This window comes from Protopterus annectens, chromosome 10.part0 (genome assembly GCF_019279795.1).
Source record: "Protopterus annectens isolate FY-2018-M chromosome 10.part0, PAN1.0, whole genome shotgun sequence".
Taxonomy (NCBI): Eukaryota; Metazoa; Chordata; order Ceratodontiformes; family Protopteridae; genus Protopterus; species Protopterus annectens.
The window spans coordinates 725,247,670-725,269,306 of record NC_056744.1 but is presented as its reverse complement, the minus strand read 5'-3'; the positions used below and the strand labels follow the sequence as shown (position 1 = coordinate 725,269,306).

Genomic DNA, 21,637 nt, shown 5'->3' with positions numbered 1-21,637 from the left:
GTGTCTACTAACAGCCAATCAGATCAAAGTAGTAACAGTGAGTACTGACCCCCTCTCCCCCCCGATTTTTAAGTCTGGCTGTCAGATGAAACATAATGAATTAAATAGTGAAAATGCCAGAAAAAATAGGAAAAATGAAACAAAAGCATGCTTATATCAGAAGAGATTGTGTGTGTTACAAGAGGTACAATTTTATATGACTGAAACATGACACTGACACCAGTGAATTCTCAGCATCTAGGAAAGAAAGGCAAAGGTAAAGAATGCCCAGTGCCTCAAAAGTGGTAATGAAATGAGAAAGGGAAGAATTATTGAAAATAAGATAATAAATATATCATTATGCCAGTGTCCACTGCTTCCAGTACTTCCTTAGAGTCTAAACAGTAGATAAAACAAGCAGTTGAACCTGGCAATTATTAGAGAACATAAAAAGATAAATAAAACAAAAATGATTCAAAGAAGCAAAAACATGATTCAAGGAAGCAAAAATAACACTACTCTCCTCTAAACACAATTAAAGTCACAAAAAAGTGTAAAATACATTTAGGCAATAGAGTGCTTCAATTAATTTCATTTACTGAGTCAGTCATCTATAGTTAGTTATGTTGTTTCTGTCTAGCTGATGAATTTGCCTTGGTTAGGCAGCAGACTGCAAAATTCACAGAGTTATATATGCTCTGAGGTGACGATGCATAGATGACAGCAAAATATACAACATTATGCCTTCTTTTAGACTGAGAAACTAGAGAACTTCACATGTCATCTTTTTTACCCATCTTCAAACATAACACAAAAGTTCTCCACAGAGATGCTGACAATAAATGAAACTAGTAAACAAATAAAAGCCAACAAATGCCAAAAAAAGTACAGTTGTGTACCTACCATAAATATAGATGTTCAAGTGTATTCACTGTTGCAGTCATTACTCTTGGGTTATCCTGCTGGCAGGCTACCCGCAGTCGTCCTGAATTCCAAAGTCTAGGTCCGGCGTCAGTTGCTGTCGCCTCTTCCCTGACGTCAGTGTGCCAGGGGTATAAAAGATGCAGCCGACGCCATTTTCTTCAGTTTTTCTTGCCCCAGATGACAGGTGTCCCCAAATTGGTAGGCTGAAAAAATATGCCAATAAGTATGCATGCACAAAAATAACATTTCCTTCATCTACAAGCAAACAGACCAAATAGGTTGCATAGGATAGAGAAGTGCAGATAGGTCCCAGCAAAGAAAAGGGGGATGGTGGGTGGGTAACCTGGACTGCAACAGTGAATACACTCGAACATCTACATTTATGGTAGGTACACAACTGTACTATGTTCACTGTGTGTCACTGTTGCAGTCATTACTCTTGGGTTGAATCTCAAAGCTGAGGATGGGTGGCTGGGGCTAAATAGGATTAGGAGAGGCTATGAGGCCCTGCAGAACTGCAGTGGCAAAGCCTACTCTGGATTTAGAGTAAAGAGGTAAGTGGTAGTGCTTTGTGAAAGTGTGCACTGAGCTCCAAGTTGCAGACTCTAAGATGTCTTTGGTTGGTACTCCTCTGAGGAAGGCTGCTGAAGTGGCTACTGCTCTGGTAGAATGAGGCCTAATGCCCTTAGGCACTGATTTGCCATGCTGAAAATAGCAGAAACGGATGCAATGGCCTATCCATTTAGAAATAGTCTGTTTTGAGATAGCCTTTCCTTGCGATCCTGCAGCATATGACACTAAAGGTTGCTCAGTCTTTCTGAAAGCTTTAGTTCTGTCCAAGTATAACCGTAACTGTCTGTGAATGTCCAAAGAATGCAGAATTTTCTCACCCTTGTTCTGTGGGTTTGGATAAAAGGTAGACAAGTGAATGATTTGGTTGAGGGCCACACCGGACACCACCTTAGGCATAAATGTTGGGTATGTCCTTAGAGAAACCCTGTCCGGATGAAAAATGATAAAAGGTTCCACAGCCATGAGTGCTTGTAACTCTGAGACTCGTCTTGCAGAGGTTATTGCTAGGAGCAGAGCTGTTTTCCAGGATAAGAATTTTATATCCGCTGTTGAGGCTGGCTCAAAAGGAGGCAGTGTGAGCTTTTCCAAAACATAATTGAGGTCCCATGCCGGAATAGGTGCTCTCCTTGGAGGCCTAATGTTTTTGGCCCCTCTGAGGTACTGCCTTATTAAAGGTTGAGAAAAGATAGGTGGTTCCGTATTGTAATGGGCTGAAATGGCAGAGGCATGAATCTTAATCGATGAGAAAGAAAGGCCTTTGTTCAGCATCTCAGTTAGGTATTGTAAATTCTGAGGGATATTTGGTACACACGTGTCAATGCCTTGTTCCTGGTTCCAAGCACATAATCTCTTCCATTTTTCTGCATAAGATTTTCTGGTACTGGGCCTCCTGGCCTCCAAGATAACATCCATAACAGCTTTTGAAAGAAGAGTGTTCTGAATGGCTACATTATCTGCCATGCTGCCAGATTTAAGGTCCTGAGTTGGCTGTGCAGGATCCGATTGTTTTGGTGGGTCAGCAAGTGAGAAGTCTGAGGCAATATCCATGCTGGACCTTGAGACAAGCTCTTTAGGATTGGGTACCAGTGCTGGCGTGGCCAGTCTGGTGCAATCAGTATCATTTTTGGCTTTTCTTGTCTGACCTTTAGGAGTACCCTGGGAAGGAGAGGCAGTGGAGGAAAGGCATATACTGTTAGATTTTTCCAGCTGAAGGATAGGGAGTCCACGCTCCATGCTTGCTTGTGATAAATCCTTGTGCACAATTTCTGCAATTGGCAGTTGTGAGGGGAGGCAAATAGATCTATGTCTGGGCATTCCCATTTCCTTGTTATCATGCTAAAGACTTGTGGATCCAGTTTCCATTCGTGGGTATCCATGAGGTTTCTGCTTAGTTCGTCTGCCAGAGTATTTGTTTTTCCTGGCAGGAATTGTGCTTGCAGGTGAACTTGATAAGTCAATGCTGTGTCCCATAAGGTCATTGCTTGTTTGCAGAGTGGGTAGGAATGTGTACCTCCCTGCTTGTTTATGTACCACATGACCGTAGTATTGTCTGTTTTTATCAGTAGCTGTCCTGGATGAAGTAGATCCTTTAAGGTTGACAGGGCATTTTGTACAGCTAGCATCTCTTTTTGATTGATGTGAAGATGCATCTGGCTTGCAGGCCATGAGCCCTGAATACATTTTTCTGACATATGGGCCCCCCAGGCATAATCTGATGCATCCATTGTCAGTGTCTGTCTGGCTGTGGGTAAACTGAATGACAGACCCTTGTTGTGGTGATGGGCCTCTGCCCACCATCGAAACTGCTGTTGCAGGCAAGGAATGAGTGCAATGACTGTCTCCAGGCTGTGGCAATGCGGAGTCCAAACACTTTTTAGATACCACTGTAGTTTCCTCATATGCAGCCTGGCATTATGGAATTAGTAGAATGCAGGATGCCATGAAACCCAACGCCTACAGGATTTTCCTTGCAGATAAGTGGGTCTTTGTTGCCAATTTTTTGAAGTAAGAAGTCAGTTGCTTTTGTGTGTCTGGCATGAGATAAGCCATCTGGGCAGTTGTATTTAAGCTTGCACCCAGGAATATTATCTCTTGAGAGGGCACTAGTTTTGATTTCTTTTCGTTTACTGTGTACCCTAGGCCAATTAGTAATCTTTTTACAAATGCCAGATGCTTTAGAAGAATGTCTTTGTTCTCTGCTTGAATAAGGCAGTCATCCAAGTAGGGCTATATTTGAATTTCTCTTTGTCTGCAAAACACAATTACTGGTGCCAGGCATTTTGTGAAGACCCTGGTCGCAGCAGATAAGCCAAAGGGCAGTGCAGAGAAAGTACAGTTTTGTACCTACCATAAATGTAGATGTCCGATAGGAATGCATCTGCAGTCCTTACAAATGGGTAGTCCTGTCGTCAGGCAGCCCTTCGGTCGGCCGGATTCCAAAGTCTGGGTCTGGCCGCTGGTGTCGCTTCACCCGACGTCATAGCTGCAGTTCTTCGGGTATAAAGGCATCAGCCGACGCCATTTTCCTCAGTGTTTCTTGCCCCAGATGCCAGGTGCCCTCTTGGATGGCTAAATTTGGATAAATGCCAATGTTTCCAAATAGTAGAGAGCAAACACATAAAATAAGCATGTATGTACATATATACAAACAAATACACCATAATAGATCCCCAAGCTAGCTGAAGGATGGCAAATACCCTAGGAGTACCACAGAGGGAAGGTGGGTGGGTAATCCTGACTGCAGATGCATTCCTATCGGACATCTACATTTATGGTAGGTACAAAACTGTACTATGTCCTTCAAGGATGCATCTGCAGTCCTTACAAATGGGTAGAATACCATAGCTAAACTAGGGGAGGAGGAAAAAGGAGAGATTATGGTGTAGTTAGGATCCCTTGCAAAACAGCAGTGGCAAACCCTGCTCGGGATCTAGAGTATAAAGGTAAATTGTAATGCTTGGCAAATGTATGCACGGAGGTCCAAGTAGCAGCCTCTATAATGTCCTTGGTAGCCACTCCTCGTAAGAAAGCTGTGGTAGTGGCTGTAGCCCTTGTGGAGTGAGGCCTGATGTTCTCTGGAGTTTTCTTTCCATGGTAGGAGTAACAAAATCTAATGTAATTTTCTATCCATTTGGAGATTGTCTGTTTTGAAATTGGTTTTCCTTCCTTTCCTGTTGCATATGCTACCAGAAGCTGGTCAGTTATTCTATTGGACTTGGTCCTGTCCAGGTAGTAGCGTAATTGTCTATGTACATCCAAGGTATGCAACAGTCTTTCTCCCCTGTTCTGTGGGTTGGGGAAGAATGTAGGTAGGTGGATAGCCTGATTTAAAGACACTCTGGATACCACCTTAGGCATAAATGTAGGATTTGTTCTCATGGACACTCTATCTTGATGGAAGATCAGGAAGGGTTGCACTGCCATTAATGCCTGTAGTTCAGAGACCCTTCTTACTGAGGTGATTGCCAGCAGGAAAGCAGTCTTCCAGGATAAGTATTGTAATTCTGCTGTTGCTGCTGGTTCGAAGGGGGGAAGTGTCAATTTTTCTAGCACAAAGTTCAAGTCCCATGCTGGCAATGGTGGTTTCCTGGGAGGTTTTACATTTTTAATTCCTCTCAGAAACTGCCTGAGCAGAGGATGTGAGAAGACAGGAGGATCCAAGCTGTATTCTGCTGAAATAGCTGATGCATGTATCTTGATGGAAGAATAGGACAGGCCTGTATGGAAGAGCTCTGCCAAGTACTCCAGGATGCTGGCTATGTTTACCAGTGCCACATCTTCTCCCTTTGCAGTACTCCAAATGAGATATCTTTTCCATTTTGCTGCATAATTCTTTCTTGTTGAAGGTCTACGAGCCTCAAGGATTATGTCTTTAACCCTTTGGGATAAATTTGGGTTAATTGTTCTTATGTAATGTTCCAGGCAGTTAGTTGCAGAGTTTTCAGGTTTGGATGCAGGATGTTGTAGTTGTTCTGTGTTAACAGCAATGGGATCAGGGGTAGTGCCCATATTTGTTCCCGGGACATGCTCCTCAATAATGGGTACCAATGTTGCCTTGGCCAGTCTGGAGCTATCAGAATGATCCTTGGACGTTCCTCTTTGATCTTCAAAAGCACCTTGTGCATCAAAGGAAGTGGTGGGAATGCGTATGCTGTCAGGTTTTTCCAACTGAAAGATAGGGAGTCCACCTTCCAAGCAAGTGGGTGGTACGTCCTTGTGCAGAATTTCTTTAGCTGGTGATTGAGTGGGGATGCAAATAAGTCTATTTGTGGTAATCCCCATTCTCTTGTGATGGCTTTGAAGATGTCCGGATGCAGCATCCATTCGTGGGCATCCGTGGTAGTTCTGCTTAATATGTCTGCTAGAATGTTTTCTTTTCCCGGTACAAAAATTGCTTGTAACTGAATGTTGTAGCTCAGAGCCACATCCCATAGGTCCAGTGCCAGCCGGCATAGAGGGTATGAATGTGTGCCTCCCTGTTTGTTGATGTACCACATAACTGTGGCGTTGTCTGTCCTTATCATCAACTGACCTTCTTGGAGAAATGGTCTGAATGACTGGATTGCCAATTTTACTGTCAGCATTTCCTTTAGATTTATGTGCAGGCGCAGCTGGTCTTGAGTCCATAAGCCTTGTATGCACTTGTCCAGCATGTGTGCCCCCCAACCGAGGTCTGAGGCGTCGGTCGTGATGGTTTGGCTTGGTTGACTGTTGCAGAAGGGCAATCCTGTGTTTGATTGACAGGCCTGAGCCCACCATAGGAACTCTTGCTTCAGGCATGGGATTATTGGAATTTTGGTTTCTAGGCTGTGCTTGTGTTGAGACCACAAATTCTTTAGGTACCACTGTAGCTTTCTCATATGCAGTCTGGCATGAGGGACCAGAATTATGCAGGATGCCATGAAGCCTAGGGCTTGCAGTACTTTTCTTGCAGTTAGATGGTTCTGCTTTGTTAATGACAAGAAGTAGAGAGGTAGTTGCTCTTTCTTTTCTGCAGTTAGGAATGCCATTTGTTTTGATGTGTCCAGCTCTGCACCCAGAAAGGTTATTCTTTGGGATGGAATCAGCCTTGACTTTTTTATATTGTCTGTATATCCCAGGGCTTGCAGCAGGTAAATGACTCTTTGTAAGTCTTCTGTTAGCTTGCTTTTGTTGTCCGCTTGTATCAGGCAGTCGTCCAGGTAGGGGTAAATTTGGATTCCCTGAAGTCTGCAATGAGCAATTACTGATGCCAGGCATTTCGTGAACACTCTGGGCGCAGTAGATAAGCCAAAGGGCAATGCTGAGAATTGATAATGCTCTGATCCTGCAAGAAATCTGAGGTATCTTCTGCAATTTGGTCATATGGGGACGTGCAGGTATGCCCCCTTGAGATCTAGAGTTACCAGCCAAGACTCCTTGCCCAGCATGGGAAGAAGCTGCTGTAGGGTCAGCATTTTGAATTTTGGAACAATGAGGAATGTGTTTAAAGCGGACAGGTCGAGAATAGGCCTCCATTTGCTCTCTTTTCTTGGTACCAGGAAAAGTCTGGAGTAAAATCCCTTTCCTTGTTCCATAGATGGTACCTTTTCCACAGCTCTCATTCTTAATAATTGAGATATTTGCTTTAGAGCTTCTGCCCTTTGAGTAGGTGGTAGGTTTGGCATTCCTCTCTTTCCTGGTAGAGTATGGAAATGGAACCTGTAACCTTGGTCTATAGTTTGCAAAATCCATTTTTCCCTTGTGATGCAATGCCAGTTCTTTGAAAATAAGGTTAGCTTTCCACCTAAGGGTGCTTCCAGTTGTTCCCTGGTAGGCGGTGCCACAGCCAAGTCACTGTGATTGTGTTGTTGTAGTGGTGGTGGCTGCGTCTGTGCCTCGCTGGTTGTTACCCTGCCACTGGCGTCCCCTGTAGGCACCCCTGGATTGGTTTCTGCCTCTTGAACGCCTATTCCTGCCTCTCTGTCTCTTAGAGGAGTCCGGAAAGGACCAATTCTTGGAGGGCCAGTTCCTGCTAAACCTTGGAGGTTGAACCTGTAAGAAATCTTTCACTGTTTGTACAGATTTCGCCTTCTCTTCCATCTTTTTCAGTACCTGCTGTGTAGGAGAACCAAATAAATTGACTTTGTCCATGGGTGCATCTAAAATCTTTGATTTGACATGGTCTGGTAATGCCTGCTCTTTCAACCATGCATGTCTCCTGATAACTGTGCCAGTCATGGCTGATCTAAAGGAAGCCTCCAGTGCATCATAGCCACATTTTAAAGAATGGTTACTAACCTGCTGTATGTTATGTACCATTTCCTGAACATATTTCTTATCTAAAGATTCTTCAGAGGACAGCTTTTTAGTTAACTGGTCTAGCATAAACTCTTGATATTGAATCATATGAAATTGACAGTTCAAAGCCCTAGCTGACAGAGTAGCAGAAGTGTAAACTTTTATACCCCATCTCTAAGGACCTGGATTCCCTTTCAGAGGGGAGGGGGTTTTTAGCAGATGTAGTTGCTACAGCCTTAGGGCCCTGGGAGATAGTCTCTGGATCTGCAAAAGGAGCCTTGTATAAATGGTGATGAGTGTCCGGGACCCTGTAGAATCTATCGGGCTTAGCAGGGGCCGGAGGTAATGAATCAGGAGCAGTGCAAGCATCATTAAATGCATCATCTACAACAGAAAGAACTGGAGGTATAGCTAAAGGCCTATGCTGTGGTAAATGTAGAAAGGTTCTAAGCCTTTTTCTGGAGTCTGAGAAATCTTGGCCCTGCCACTGAAATTGTTCCCTCATAGCATGCAAGGTTTCCCCAAAGGAAAATTCCTCAGGTGGAGAGGCTGAAGGTATGGACTCTTCAGCATCAGAGTCTTCGTAAGGAGAATAAGGAGCCTCAGGAGGGTCTGTATGTTCTGAGTCATCAGAGGAATCATCTGTGGATACTGGCTCTGGGGGCTCTGCTCTAGGCCTCTTCTCAGGAGGTGGATGAGTGGTCCTGTCTGGATGAGGCTGGGATCCACGAATTAAAGAGATGAGATCCTCTGCCAAAGAAAGCATATGGGAACTGGTACTGGGCCTGTGAGAGGGGGGCTTGACAGGCACAGTTTTTGAAGCTTTAGCTGCTTTAGCCCTGGCAAAGGCCTTAATAGACATGGCTGCAGGAGGCCTAGCAGCTCCACGTGCAGGGGTTGAAATATCCAAGGGAATAGTGTCTGATAATTCCTGAGAAACCGCAACTGCAGGTTGGATTTCAGAAGCCGATTCCACCAGGTTAGAAGAGGCCTCGGTAGAAGGCATGTTTTCGCCTTGGGGAAGAACCGCTTGCTCGGTTTCAGCCGAAACCGAGACACTCGTGGTTGGCTTAACCGCGGTTTCGGCCGAAACAGCGGACCGCGAGTGTCGGTCCTTTTCCCTGCGTTTTTTGGTTATTTGTGAAGTCGGAGGATCTGACGGCATGATATAAGCAAAATCAGAGCCGAAAAACTGCTCTGCAAATTCCGACCGACGTCTAAGCGTCCGTCGGTTAAAAGAAGCACAGGCTAGACAAGCTGCTACGTCGTGATCTGGGCCTAAACAAGGTAAGCAGTAAGAGTGGAAATCTTTATGAGGTATTTGTTTCCCACAAGTTAAACAGTTATTCACTTTTTCTGACATCGGCTGAGGCAAGAAAGAGTCCCCAACGGGGTACTTAGCTTTTTAGATGTCCTCGAAGTAGTATTCGGTAGTAGTAATCTCTGGTTCTGATCGACCGGCACTTGCGAACAGCTTCTGCTTCGGGCGCCACGCGGCAAGAAAGACTGAGGAAAATGGCGTTGGCTGATGCCTTTATACCCGAAGAACTGCAGCTATGACATCGGGTGAAGCGCGACACCAGCCGAAGCCAGACCCAGACTTTGGAATCCGGCCGACCGAAGGGCTGCCTGACAACAGGACTACCCATTTCTAAGGACTGCAGATGCATCCTTGAAGGACATTTGGTAGTGCATTGAGCCAGCTATGAATCTGAGGTATCTTCTGCAAGATTGTCTGATTGGGACATGCAGGTAAGCCTCTTTTAGGTCCAAAGTTACGAGTCAAGCCTTCTTGCCCAGCATGGGCAGTAGCTGCTGTAGAGTCAACATCTTCAATTTTGGAACTTACAGAAACGTATTTTGTACAGACAGGTCCAGTATTGGTCTCCAGGTTTTGTCCTTTCTGGACACTAAGAAAAATATCGAGTAAAATCCTTGCCCCTGCTCTTGTTGTGGTACTTGTTGAATGGCCCTCATGTTCATGAGGGCTGTAATTTGCTTTTGTGCCTCTGCTCACTGATTGTGTGGCAGGTCTGGCATACCTTTTGACCTTGGTAGGGTGTGAAAATGGAACCTGCAGCCTTGGGACTCCATGTTCAAGAAATTGAAGAAAATAAACGCCAGGAACCAAAATGCAAAGAACAAGGCAGGAAACCACTGGATAAACACTTTATATAAGTAAAGCTTTCGGATACAATCCTTTCTCAATACAAAACAATGCATAGAACCAGCTCTTTATATAGGTCAATATATCACATGACATGCAGCCAAAATCACATGATATGTCATCCAAATCACAAAAACATTTTAAAGAAACATTTAAAAAAAAAAAAAAAAAAAAAAAAAAAAAAATATTCTTTAATTTCTAAGTGATTATTTAGGCCCCCTCCCCTAGGTGTAAATAATCACTTAGAAATTAAAGAATATGAATGGATCTTGAGACTTATGAGTGATTCAAAACCAGGCTTGAATAGCCAAGTCAGTCTCAAACCTATTTTAGTTAAATTAAGTAGAGCTAATCTCTCTTAGCCTGAAGTTTTATCTAAATATATATTTTTTTTAAAGTTTTATTAAAGTTTTTTAAAAAAGTTTTTTTTTTTTTTTTTTTTTTTTTAAATGCTTCTTTAAAATGTTTTTGTGATTTGGATGACATATCATGTGATTTTGGCTGCATGTCATGTGATATATTTGGACCTATATATAAAGAGCTGGTTCTATGCATTGTTTTGTATTGAGAAAGGATTGTATCCGAAAGCTTTACTTATATAAAGTGTTTATCCAGTGGTTTCCTGCCTTGTTCTTTACACTATGTTCAAGACCCATTTGTCTTTGGTAACCATTTTCCAATTTGATGAAAAAAGTGCTAGTTTCACCCCCAAGGGGGCTGCCAAAAGAAAAGTGCTTGGATCTGGCAGAGGAAAGTCATTGGGACTGTTTCCTGTAAGGTTGTGATTTGTCTTCTCCACTTTTGGAGGTAGGAGCACCCCATTGTTTAGGCCTGTATGAGCCTTGGGGCTGAGATCTGCCTCTGGGACGCCTGTATCTGCCTCTTTGTGGTCTGTCTGACACTGGAAAGGACCAATTTTTAGAAGGCCAATTCCTGCTAAATCTGGGTGGCTGTACCTGTAAGAAATCCTTAACTGACTGCATGGATTTTGCTTTATCCTCCATTTTTTTCAACACCTCTTCTGCTTTAGTACCAAACAAAGTATCGTGCTGTAATGGAGCATCTAATAATTTTGCTTTAACATGATCAGGCAGATTCTGTTCCTTTAACCAAGCATGCCTTCTAATAACAGAATCTGTAACAGCGGCCCTGCAAGAGGCCTCCAGTGAATCATAACCACAATGCAAAGTATGCTTTCCCACTTATTCAGCTGCATGCAACAAATCCTGCATTTCCTTGTTCTCTGAACATTCAGTATTTGTCAACAATTTCTGTTTAAGCAGTGACGTTAAATATTGCTGACATTTAAGCATATGAAACTGACAATTTAAAGCCCTTACAGCCAAGGTAGCAGAAGTATAAACTTTTTCCCCCATCTGTCTAGAGCCCTAGAATCCTATCAGAGGGGACAGGGTTTTTTGCAGTGGAAGCTTTGACCCCTTTGGGACCCTGAGATATAGTTTCTGGGTCAGCAGCGGGGTTTTTATATAGGAATTTATGAGAATCCGGGACCCTGTAGTATCTGTCTGGCTTAGCAGGTGCAGGGGGTAAAGAGTCAGGGGACAGGCTGGACTCTGAAAATACATCATCTACAATGTCAAGAACAGGTGGAATAACAAGGGGTCTGTGCTGAGAAAGTAGCAGAAAGTCTCTGAGCCTTTTCTTAGATTCAGAATAATCTTGGCTCTCCCAGTGGAAATGCTCCCTCATGGTATGCAGGGTTTCCCCAAAAGAATAATCTTCAGGAGGAGAGGCTGAAGGAATGGATTCTTCAGCATCAGAGTCCTCATAGGGAAGCATGGAATAATCCTGTTCAGAAGAGGAATCAGAGGAAATAGAAACCTGATCAGAAGAATCATATTCTGTCTCTTATCAGGAGGGGGATGGGAACCCCTGATCAAAGTAATTAGGTCTTCGGCCATTTTAAGCATCTGTTTTTTAGGCATGGAAGTCTGAGTAGGAGAATGCTGTACTTGTTTCTTTGTCTTTAGAGCTGTTTTAGTCTTTGTCTTTGAAGCTGAAGATGGCTTAACATATAGTTGTGTAGGTCTGAAGACATCCTCAGAAGCCGATGCCTGCTCAGCGGCTCCGGACCCATCTGAGGGAGTGATTTCCGAGTGTCCAATACCTTGAGTATCCAGAGGCCCAGTCGGCTCCATGTGGGAGTCGGAAGTGGCCTGTGGCTCTGAGGTAGTGGGCGCCAGGGGCTGCAAAAGCACCTCACTGAGAACCGGCAAACTGGCGACTGGCCTAAAGGAGGCCTCGTCGTCAGTTTTGGACCTCGGATGCCTATCCTTTTCCTTGCATTTTTTGTAAACTCCAGTCGTCAGCTGTTCCGACGGCATTATATAATTAAATCTTTGGAAAAGTAATGAAATGCAAAATCGAACTGACGCTTAATAGTGCATTGGTTAAATCTAGCACAAAACCGACAGCTAGCAACGTTGTGATCAGGGCCTAGGCAAGGAATACAGTAAGAGTGAAAATCCTTATGAGGTATTTGCTTCCCACAAGAAATACAATTGTTAACTTTTTCTGACATCGGTCTGGAGCAAGAAAAAAGTTTTCCCAACAGGGTACTTAGCTTTAACGAAGACTTTGGTTCTGAAATTCGGATGTGAAAATCTCAGGAGTCGGCCGACCGGCACTTGCGAACTGCTTTTGCTTTGGGCACCGCACGGCAAGAAAGACTGAAGAAAATGGCGTCAGCTGCATCTTTTATACCCCTGGCGCACTGACGTCAGGGAAGAGGCGACAGCAACAGACGCCAGACCTAGACTTTCGAATTCAGGCCGACTGCGGGTAGCCTGCCAGCAGGATAACCCAAGAGTAATGACTGCAACAGTGAAACACGATGAACATCGGAGTTGTTATTACATAAAGTTAAGCACTTCTGTCCAACTCATACAAAGAACTTCCTCAGAACAAATTCATAGTAACCAGTCAATAAGTATGCAATGACTTAGTAAAATCATCAGGTGATAAAATATCTGACTTAGTCACATGATGGACCGACAAAGCAAATACAGACAATAAGTTACAATATTATATTTACTATTTACTTATTTATTAATTTTTGTTTACCAGGAAAGTCCGACTAGGATAAAACCCCTTTTCAGTGGAGGCCCAGGAGAAAAGTTCCACATTTATTAACAGTTTTGAAATATACTTAAAATACAGTCACATGGTATGAGAAGGAATACAAAATATAGGTAAGTGTACATACATGAGAGAAAAAGCTTTACAATAGCTTACATAAACATCATTAAGAAACAGCATATACATACCTTGCATAGGTATATACAATATTGAACATTCATTAGAAGTCAACTTGTATATAGCAAAGAGAGGTATAACACTGCAAAATATATTGTAATATTATCTATAATATATAGTAATTAAAATAATAAAAAGAAGAGGCAGCTTAACTATGAAAATATTACACGGGGTAGGTGGCTAATAATGAAATATAGTATGATATGTTAGCAGTACAGCAACTATGAAAGTATTGTTACATTCAAGATTGAGAAGTAAAGTAATTAGTAGAAAGAGAAAGGTTGGAGGTACTTGGACTGTTTATAAGGAGTTATTAGTTTTGGACAGATGAGGAGAGCGTGATGAAACTGCGAGAGGACGTGACAGTGGCTGATCTAATTAGAGAGAAGAAGAGACCGAGTCTTGTTACTTACAGCTTGTAATTGATATAATTTATGTAAACAAATTTACTCCCTGTGGCTTAGTATCTTTCTGGCCCGATGGAGAAAAAGGGAGAAATAGAAAAACATACATTAAGAAAAAAGGCAGAAGGTGTGGCCAAAAGAATTCATTCTAGCTAGGAGCCTAGCAGTAGAAGAGTTAATTTTTGCTTAGATATTATTTTAGTAGTAGCTTGAAAGTATGTGTCTTGTCTGTTTTATTTGCAGCAAGATAGAGATCCAATTTTTAGTGACTTGGTGGGAATCCCCTACTAAGTTGCTTGTTTTGGACGTGTAGATTTGTTACTTGACCATACTAGTCTAAAACTGGAGTATGTTTGGAGCTTATTTTTCAATGATGGACATTTTAAATGAATTAAGTTGCGGACTATCTTGAGTTGTGAGTGTGTAAGGTAGTGTGGCGGGGGGGGGGGGGGGGGGCTCCAGCCAGTACAAATCTCTAAGGACTATGTGGTGGTGGGTTTTTAGTGGGGTATATGGTACAAATCTGGCTACTTTATTGTGGGTTATATGGTGTAAATATGGATATTTTATGGTATCATGCATTGAGTTTAGTTTTGAGGGTGGTATGGAGATTTGTAAAGATGGTGGATAAATACAGAAGGGATATTAGTAGGTAGACAGTAGCTATGGATTTTCTTGGAGACTCTGTGAGAAAATATTTTGCTCTGTATAGTGATCCTAGTTTCTAGTGGATCTTTTCGATGGCTAAGAGCAGGTGTTAATGATATTTAATTTTATCATCAAGTAAGACTCAGAGTGGCTTTGTTTCTGGTACACATTCAAGTTTTGTGCTGTCAGATGGCATTAGGTGGAATTTGTGTTTTTGTTCTATAAGACTTTTGGAGGTAAAGAACACTAGTTTTGCCCTTTTGGAGTTGAGGAATAGGTGTGCATTGGTGAGCCAGGATTTTCTGGATAAGAAAGCCTGCTGAGTGACATCTTGTAGGGTATATAGTGATTGTGTAGAGAAGATGAGGACTGCATCATCTGCATGTTGAATAAGGGTTGCTTATTGAGTAGCGGTATGCAATTTGCTGATAAATATGTGAAAAAGGACAGACCCAAGAACCTTGGAAAATCCTACCTGTAACTAGCAAGAAATTTGAGAGGTCTTGATTCCACTTAACTGTTGCCTACATGACAACTAACTAGGAAACAACGTTACAACTAATTTGTATATACCAAGAGATACTAGTTCATATAACATTTTTTTATTCAAAACAGTGTCAAAGGCTTTAGATATGTCAAGAAAAATAGATGAGATTAGGTCACCATTGTTTCTGTGTTGATTAACAATATTGGTAAAGCTTAGGAGGGCAGTCATGTTGCTGTGATTTGGCCGGAGTCCATGCTGTGTTGGGAGAAAGTAAGCAATGGTCATTGAAAAATTTGATTAGTTGAGTGTATACATCTTTCCAGAATTTTGGATAGGGGTGATAACGGACCTCAAAAAACAGACTCATAAAGAACTGAAGCAAATCGAGCAAAACTAAAAAGTTATTACTATAGTTTTGCTTTTCAAAGTATAAAAATGCTAAAAATTAGATTTTTTTTCATTCAAACCTGGCAACTGCACAGTATTCAGACAGTTGCCACAACAATTCTTTATATTCAAGCTTTGTTTCTCAAGAATCCCCTCTAATACCTTTCTCTTCTTTGTCTAAATTAAAATAAAAACCGTTTTAAAACTGTACAACAGGTAGCTTGAATGCTATGTTACTGAAATATTTTTTTCTATGTCATAAATATGTTAATAGATTCTACACTGTAGTAGTCTCCCAGTCTTACATACATAAAAAAAAATTTCAAGACAGGAAACAAGATAGATCATACTTATTGTATGACAATCAAAAGTATGAAGACAAGCAATAACCTTGGATACACACTAGTGCCATCATGAATATATTTGCAAAATTTGCAACATCCGCAATTTTTCACTTTTCTCTCTCTTTTGTTGATTTTATTTAATATTTGTTTACATAATTTGTTTAATATTTGGTTCTATGTAGTAAATCAGTGTTAAAAATAATATTTTTTAAATAATTTTCTTAACTGAATTAACATCAGCAGAATAACAAAAAAACATATACTGAAACTTATCAGAATTAACCTTTCTAAAGGAGAATGAAATCACTATAATTTAAATTGGGTACAAATCTACTCTTTCTCCCTTCTAAAATTTCATGCACTACATTTATTAAAATATTCTTACGGTAGTCCTACTCCAATAACAACTCCATTAACTTATTAAGCTCAATAAGAAAGAGACAATTATCAATGATAAGCCTAGACAACCACCACATTTGGCCTTTAACCAAGCGTACCTTCTGTCTACAGGGGTGACAGCCACCAAAGTGTAGACAAGCATTAGAAAAGGATGGTTTCCTATATATAATAGACTGAAAACAGCCTTGTCCCTGGTCCTTATAATTTTTCACATCCAGGTAATCGATGGAATCGGTACCCTTACTATATTTAAACTGTTGTAGATGAAAGATATGGCAATAAATCCATCAAGTTCATCTTTGTTGCCTGACCATAAAATAAAAATGTCAAAGAATAAAAATATAAAATAGAAACATACTCCATGAACCATGATAAAAAAGAAGTTATGTACTCACCATAACGTTCCATGTTGGTAGTCCATCTCACCCTTCATTTTTACATATGGGTTCGGAGCCGATCCTCGGCTTTGACTCGGCCGATTTACAAGTTGGAAGACTTCTGGTTGGCTCGTGGCTAAGCAAGTATCCCATGGTGCACCAGTACAATCCCCAGATCTTGTTTGCTGCTCACTAGAATAACAACCATAAAAACAACCAATACTAAAGGGTCTCCAGCCAAGGGCAATTCAATTATTACTTCCAGCTCTTCCAGGATGGGGGCAGGAGGGCAGGTTGGTAAAAATGAAGGGTGAAATGGGCTACCAACATGGAACGTTATGGTGAGTACATAACTTCTTTATGTTAGGTAGTTCGATCTCACCTTCATTTTTACATATGGGACAGCATCCCTAGTGCCTTATTCTTGGGTGGCTCATTGGAAAATACTCTTGAGCACCATGGAGCCAAAGGATGCTCTACCCCGGATGCCAAATCCAATTTGTAATGTGTAATAAAAGTGTGAGGGGTAGCCCACATAGCTGCTGCACACATATTATCAAGTGGCACCCTGGCTTGAAAGGCTGCAGAGGTAGACAGCGACCTGGTAGAATGAGCCTTGATCCTGTAGGTAAAAATTTGCCCTCCGAGCTATAGATAAAGGCTATACAACTGAAAATCCAATTAGATAGTGTCACTTTAGAAACTGGTAAGCCCAATCTAGAATCAGAAAAGGAAATGAATAATTGATCTGATTTCCTGAAAGCCTTAGTCCGCTGTAGATAAAAACGTAATTGACTATGAACGTCTAGCTTATGAAAACGGTACTCAGCTGCATTACAGTGGTTAGGGAAGAAAACGGGGAGTTCTACTGTTTGGTTTAAGGTAGCATTAGAACAAACTTTGGGAACAAAGGAGGGATTAGTACGTAATGACACCCTGTCTTTGTGAAAAATCAAATACGGTGGCTTAACAGACAAGGCCTATAACTCCAATACCTGTCTAGCTGATGTGATGGCTACCAAAAACAAGGTTTTCCAAGACAAAAATTTTAGAGAAGATGAGTGGGAGGGTTCAAAGGGGGAGACGTCAATTTATACAATACAAAATTTAAATCCCAAGAAGCCAATGGTTCTTGCAGAGGTGGTCTCAATAAAGTGGCCCCTTTCAAGAAGGTCTTGCACAGCTTATGAGACATTAAATTGATATCTGGAAAACCTAAGTGAAAATGAGAAATCTCCACCAATTGGACTCTGATAGTGGCAGCGGCAGATCCTTGCTGAAAAAGCTCAAAGAAAATCCAGAATCACAGGGATAGAAGCAGTGCATGGATCTACATTCATTTTCTGCGCCAAAATAGAAAATCTTTCCATTTACTGGCATACAGCCTCCTAGCTGAAGATTTATGGGAGGACATAAGAATATGTGACACTGAGGATGATATATCATAATGCCTGACTATGGATGGAACTGGAGCAACCACGCTGTCAATTTGAGGGTGTGGATTGAGGGGTGTAGCGAACCTGGCATGTGAGTCAATAGATCTGGAGCGGAGTCCAGAATCCAAAGATTGTCCAGGAGGAGAGGCTCAAGGAAGGGGAACCAGACCTGACGAGGCCAGTAAGGAGCAATGAGGATCAACTTGCTTTCCAGCCGACTGGCTTTCTGAATCACTTTGGAAATGAAAGGGACTGGAGGAAAGGCCTACAGAAGTCCCATGGGCCAATCGTGAGCCAGAGTGTCTCTGGGAGATTCCCCGGAGGGGGAATGAGGGAAAAATAGCTGCTGCATTTGGCACTGACTGGCCTGGCAAAAAGGTCACAGCAAGGCTGTCCCCATTTCCGGAAAATCTGATCCACTGTTTCCCATTTCAGAGACCACTCATGAGGCATTAGGATTGCCCGGCTGAGCTTGTCGACTATCACATTGGTCATCTCTGGAATGTGCGCTGCAACCAGAAAGCGCTGAGAAGAAATCGCCCATTCCCAAACACGCATGGCCTCTCGACAGAGTGGGTAAGATCTGGTACCACCCTGTTTGTTGATATACCAAACCACTGACATGTTGTTTGATTGTATCACAATTGTCCCTACAGGAAGAAGGTCTTGAAGTGCCTGCAACGCCAGAAGCACCACCCTCATCTCCAGAACACTGATATGCAGATGAGCCTCGTGTTCTTGCTATGTGCCTTGGACAGTCCTGCCGAGATAATGCCCCCCCCCCACCAGATCTAGAAGGCATCCATGGTCACAGTGGCAACGGGTTGGGCCGGAACAAAGGGGGCACCTGTGATCAGTTGATTGGGAGCTATCCACCAACAAAGGTCCTTCTTGCATGATTCCGTCAACAGGATAGGATGACTCAGTGGGAGAGGCAGGAAGGACCATTGGGAAGACAGAAGCCACTGGAGAATTCTCATGTGCAACCTGGCTAATGGTACCAATAGAATTGTGGAAGCCATAGTCCCGAGGAGCTGAAGAACCCACTTTGCTTTGACTTTTCGCAACGGGAGACAACGTTGAATTTGGGAGATTAAGTTCTGTGTCCTTTCGGCAAGGAGACGAGCTGTCATGTTTACTGTGTCTACCTCTGAGCCTATAAAACTCACAGATTGAGAGGGCAATAATACAGATTTTTTCCAATTTATGGAGATCCCTAACTGAGCACAGAGTTGAATCGTGGCATCCCTGTTTTGGAGGAGTAGATGCCTGGTGGGGGCAGTCAGGAGCCAGTCGTCCAAATACAGAAATACCTGGAATCCCTGACGTCTCAAGTGAGCTGTCACTACTGCCATGCATTTGGTGAACACCCTGGGGGCTGTGGTGAGACCAAAGGGCAGAGAGCGAAACTGATAGTGACAGACTCCCAGCCAGAAGCGTAGATTGCTTCTGGATGTCTTGTCCATTTTTATGTGGTAGTAGACGTCCTGAAGATCCAGAGAGCACATCCAAAAGTCTTTCCCTAACAACAGGAGTATAGACTGCAGTGTTATCATCCGAAACGTGTCCTTCTTCACTGATTCGTTCAATCTGCTGAGGTCCAATACTGGCCTCCAATCTCCGGTTCGTTTTGGAACTAAAAAGAACCTGGAGTAAGTTCCGGGTCCTATCTGGTCTGCTGGGACGGCTGGATGACTCTTTTTAAGAGCAACTTGTTGATCTCCACAGTTGCCTGATCCCTGATTGAGTGGTACACCTGGGATCCTTTTGGGAACAAATGGTGATAGGGAAAAGGGTATGATATAGCCTCTGGTAACAACTCTTTGTACCCACTTGTCTTGGGTGATATTTAGCCAGGCTTCTTGGTACAAAGAAATGCGACCCCTGACTAGCCCCAGAGAAGCACAGTCAGGCTCCACATCAGGAGCACTGATAAGGCTGTCCTCGAAAGGAATCATGGCCTTGTTGGTATTGCGGACCACCCCTGCCTCTAGGGCAACATCTGCCATTTCCTCCTCCTCTGCCTCTGAAGGAGGATTCACCCTGTGTGTCAGAAAAGACCCTCTGGGACTTCTTGAACCACATTTTACTGCCCCTTTGACCCTTGGGGTATGGTCTGGAAGGGACAGTAAAATGCACTCCCACGGCAGAAAGCATCTTTCCTTTTTGTTCACACCGTGTGAGTGTATCCTTCACCTTGGAACCAAACAATGAGGAACCATTAAATGGGGAGTTGGTGAAAGTAATGCTCTACTCGCCCCATCCACAGCACAGGAGATAAGTTGCATGGAAGAGATAATCACATAATTTAAGGTGGACAACTGAGTAGAAATCTTGTCAGGAACTCCCTCAGTACACACACCTTGTATGGAATCTCCTAACACCTTGAGGAGATCCCTCTGCAACCTTATGAAGTGCGTGAGATAGTTCGGCGATCGAAGGGTAAAGGCCACTTAACTGAAAATATGCTTCCCAAATCTGTCCATCTGTCGAGACTCCTTGTTTGTCGGATGAACAGATGAAGTCTCCGCTAACTCCTTCTTCGTGGCCGCCTCCACCACCATGGCATCTATGGGAACGCCCTTGGACAAGAACTCTTTACCAGGAGGGGCAGACAAGAACTCATTTGGTCTCCTGGGGACTGGCTCCACGGTGTCAGGAGTATCCCACACCTTTCGACTAACTAGATCCATCAGTTCATCAAAGGGTGGAGACACCCAAGAGGCAGAAGGTTGAGACCCGAAAGCCTTCAGGTGCACCGACTCCTCATCAGAAGGGTTAACAGTGGGCCAGTCGCACCTCTGCCTAAGGATCTCTAAAATGTCCACAAAGGAGACATCAGAGGACGACTTGGGGGACCCTTCCGACTCCTCGAGGTCAGTGTCCGATGTCAAAGACTCATCCTGGGAGTCAATATATTTCCTCTTACATAACCTCTTCCGGGGAGGCTCCTCGGAAGGACATTCCGGGGAAGCCTCGGAAAAGTGGGGGCCACCTGCCGATGGCTCCTGAGACTGCAGGTCTCTGTTGTTTCCAGAGAGAGCAGGGGCTGAGACTGAAGTGGGTGCTCTCGGGGGAAGAGTGCTGGTGCCACTGGTAGGGGCTGGAGAATGAGACAACACGCTCATCATCTCAAACGTCGACCTCTCTGGCTCTGAAGACCTCCCTCGCTCCAAAGAGATGTGGGTCGATGCTGGAGCCAGAGCGGTCGGCTCCAAGATAGATGCAGGGTCCGGGCTCACCCTGGCCAAATCACCAAGAGGAAGGCTTGGAACCGAAGATCGATTCCAACCCTCCCTGTCAGTTCTGACAGGAGAGCTTCGGCCCCTGGACACGACGGATGGCACCAAGCGTGTCGGAGCCGAACCCGGCTCCAAGGCAGCAACAAGGTGAGTTGGAGCCTGCATTTCCTCCGTTGGCACCAAGCACTCCGGCTCCGAAAGGCCAGTATGGCTCGGAGGAGGAATAGCAGATAAGGGCAAAGCTGGGCCAAGTGGCTCCGGAGCCAACTGGGTTGGAGTCAACAATAATTTTGGTAAGGCAGATGACTTCAGGAGTCTCAGCACTACCCTCTCCACATCTTCTTCTGAAAGGCTCCTGGAAGACATAGTTGGGGATCTTGACCTGGGGGGCACTGGAGACTTAATTGTTACGGAAACCGGTAGGGAGCTTACAGACTGGCTCCGAGTAGCAGAGTCAACTGCTGTATCAAATTCAAAGATCGGTTCCGAAACACCTGTAACCAACTCTGATACCACAATGATGCTCTCCTTCAGCTCTGAAGGCTGAGGAGTCAAGGAGGCAGATGTAGATTGTTTTGACTGTTTAGGAGGTGGCTCCGAGACACCAGCCTGTGCCGGAGAAGGCCTTTTTGAGGATTTTGATTTCCCACACTTACAGGAAGCCGAAGAACTGGATAGTGCTTCCTCAAAGCATGGTTTCAATAGACCCTTGAGTATGAGTTTGTTCTTTCTCTAC

The 21,637-nt window shown here is 43.4% G+C and overlaps 1 protein-coding gene across 5 annotated transcripts in view; it reads right to left on the bottom strand.

Annotated features, from left to right (window-relative positions):
• Positions 1-21,637, bottom strand: part of ATG4C (autophagy related 4C cysteine peptidase) — a 1,631,044-nt gene that overhangs the window by 473,249 nt on the left and 1,136,158 nt on the right. The gene's annotated exons all lie outside the window — the stretch shown is intronic.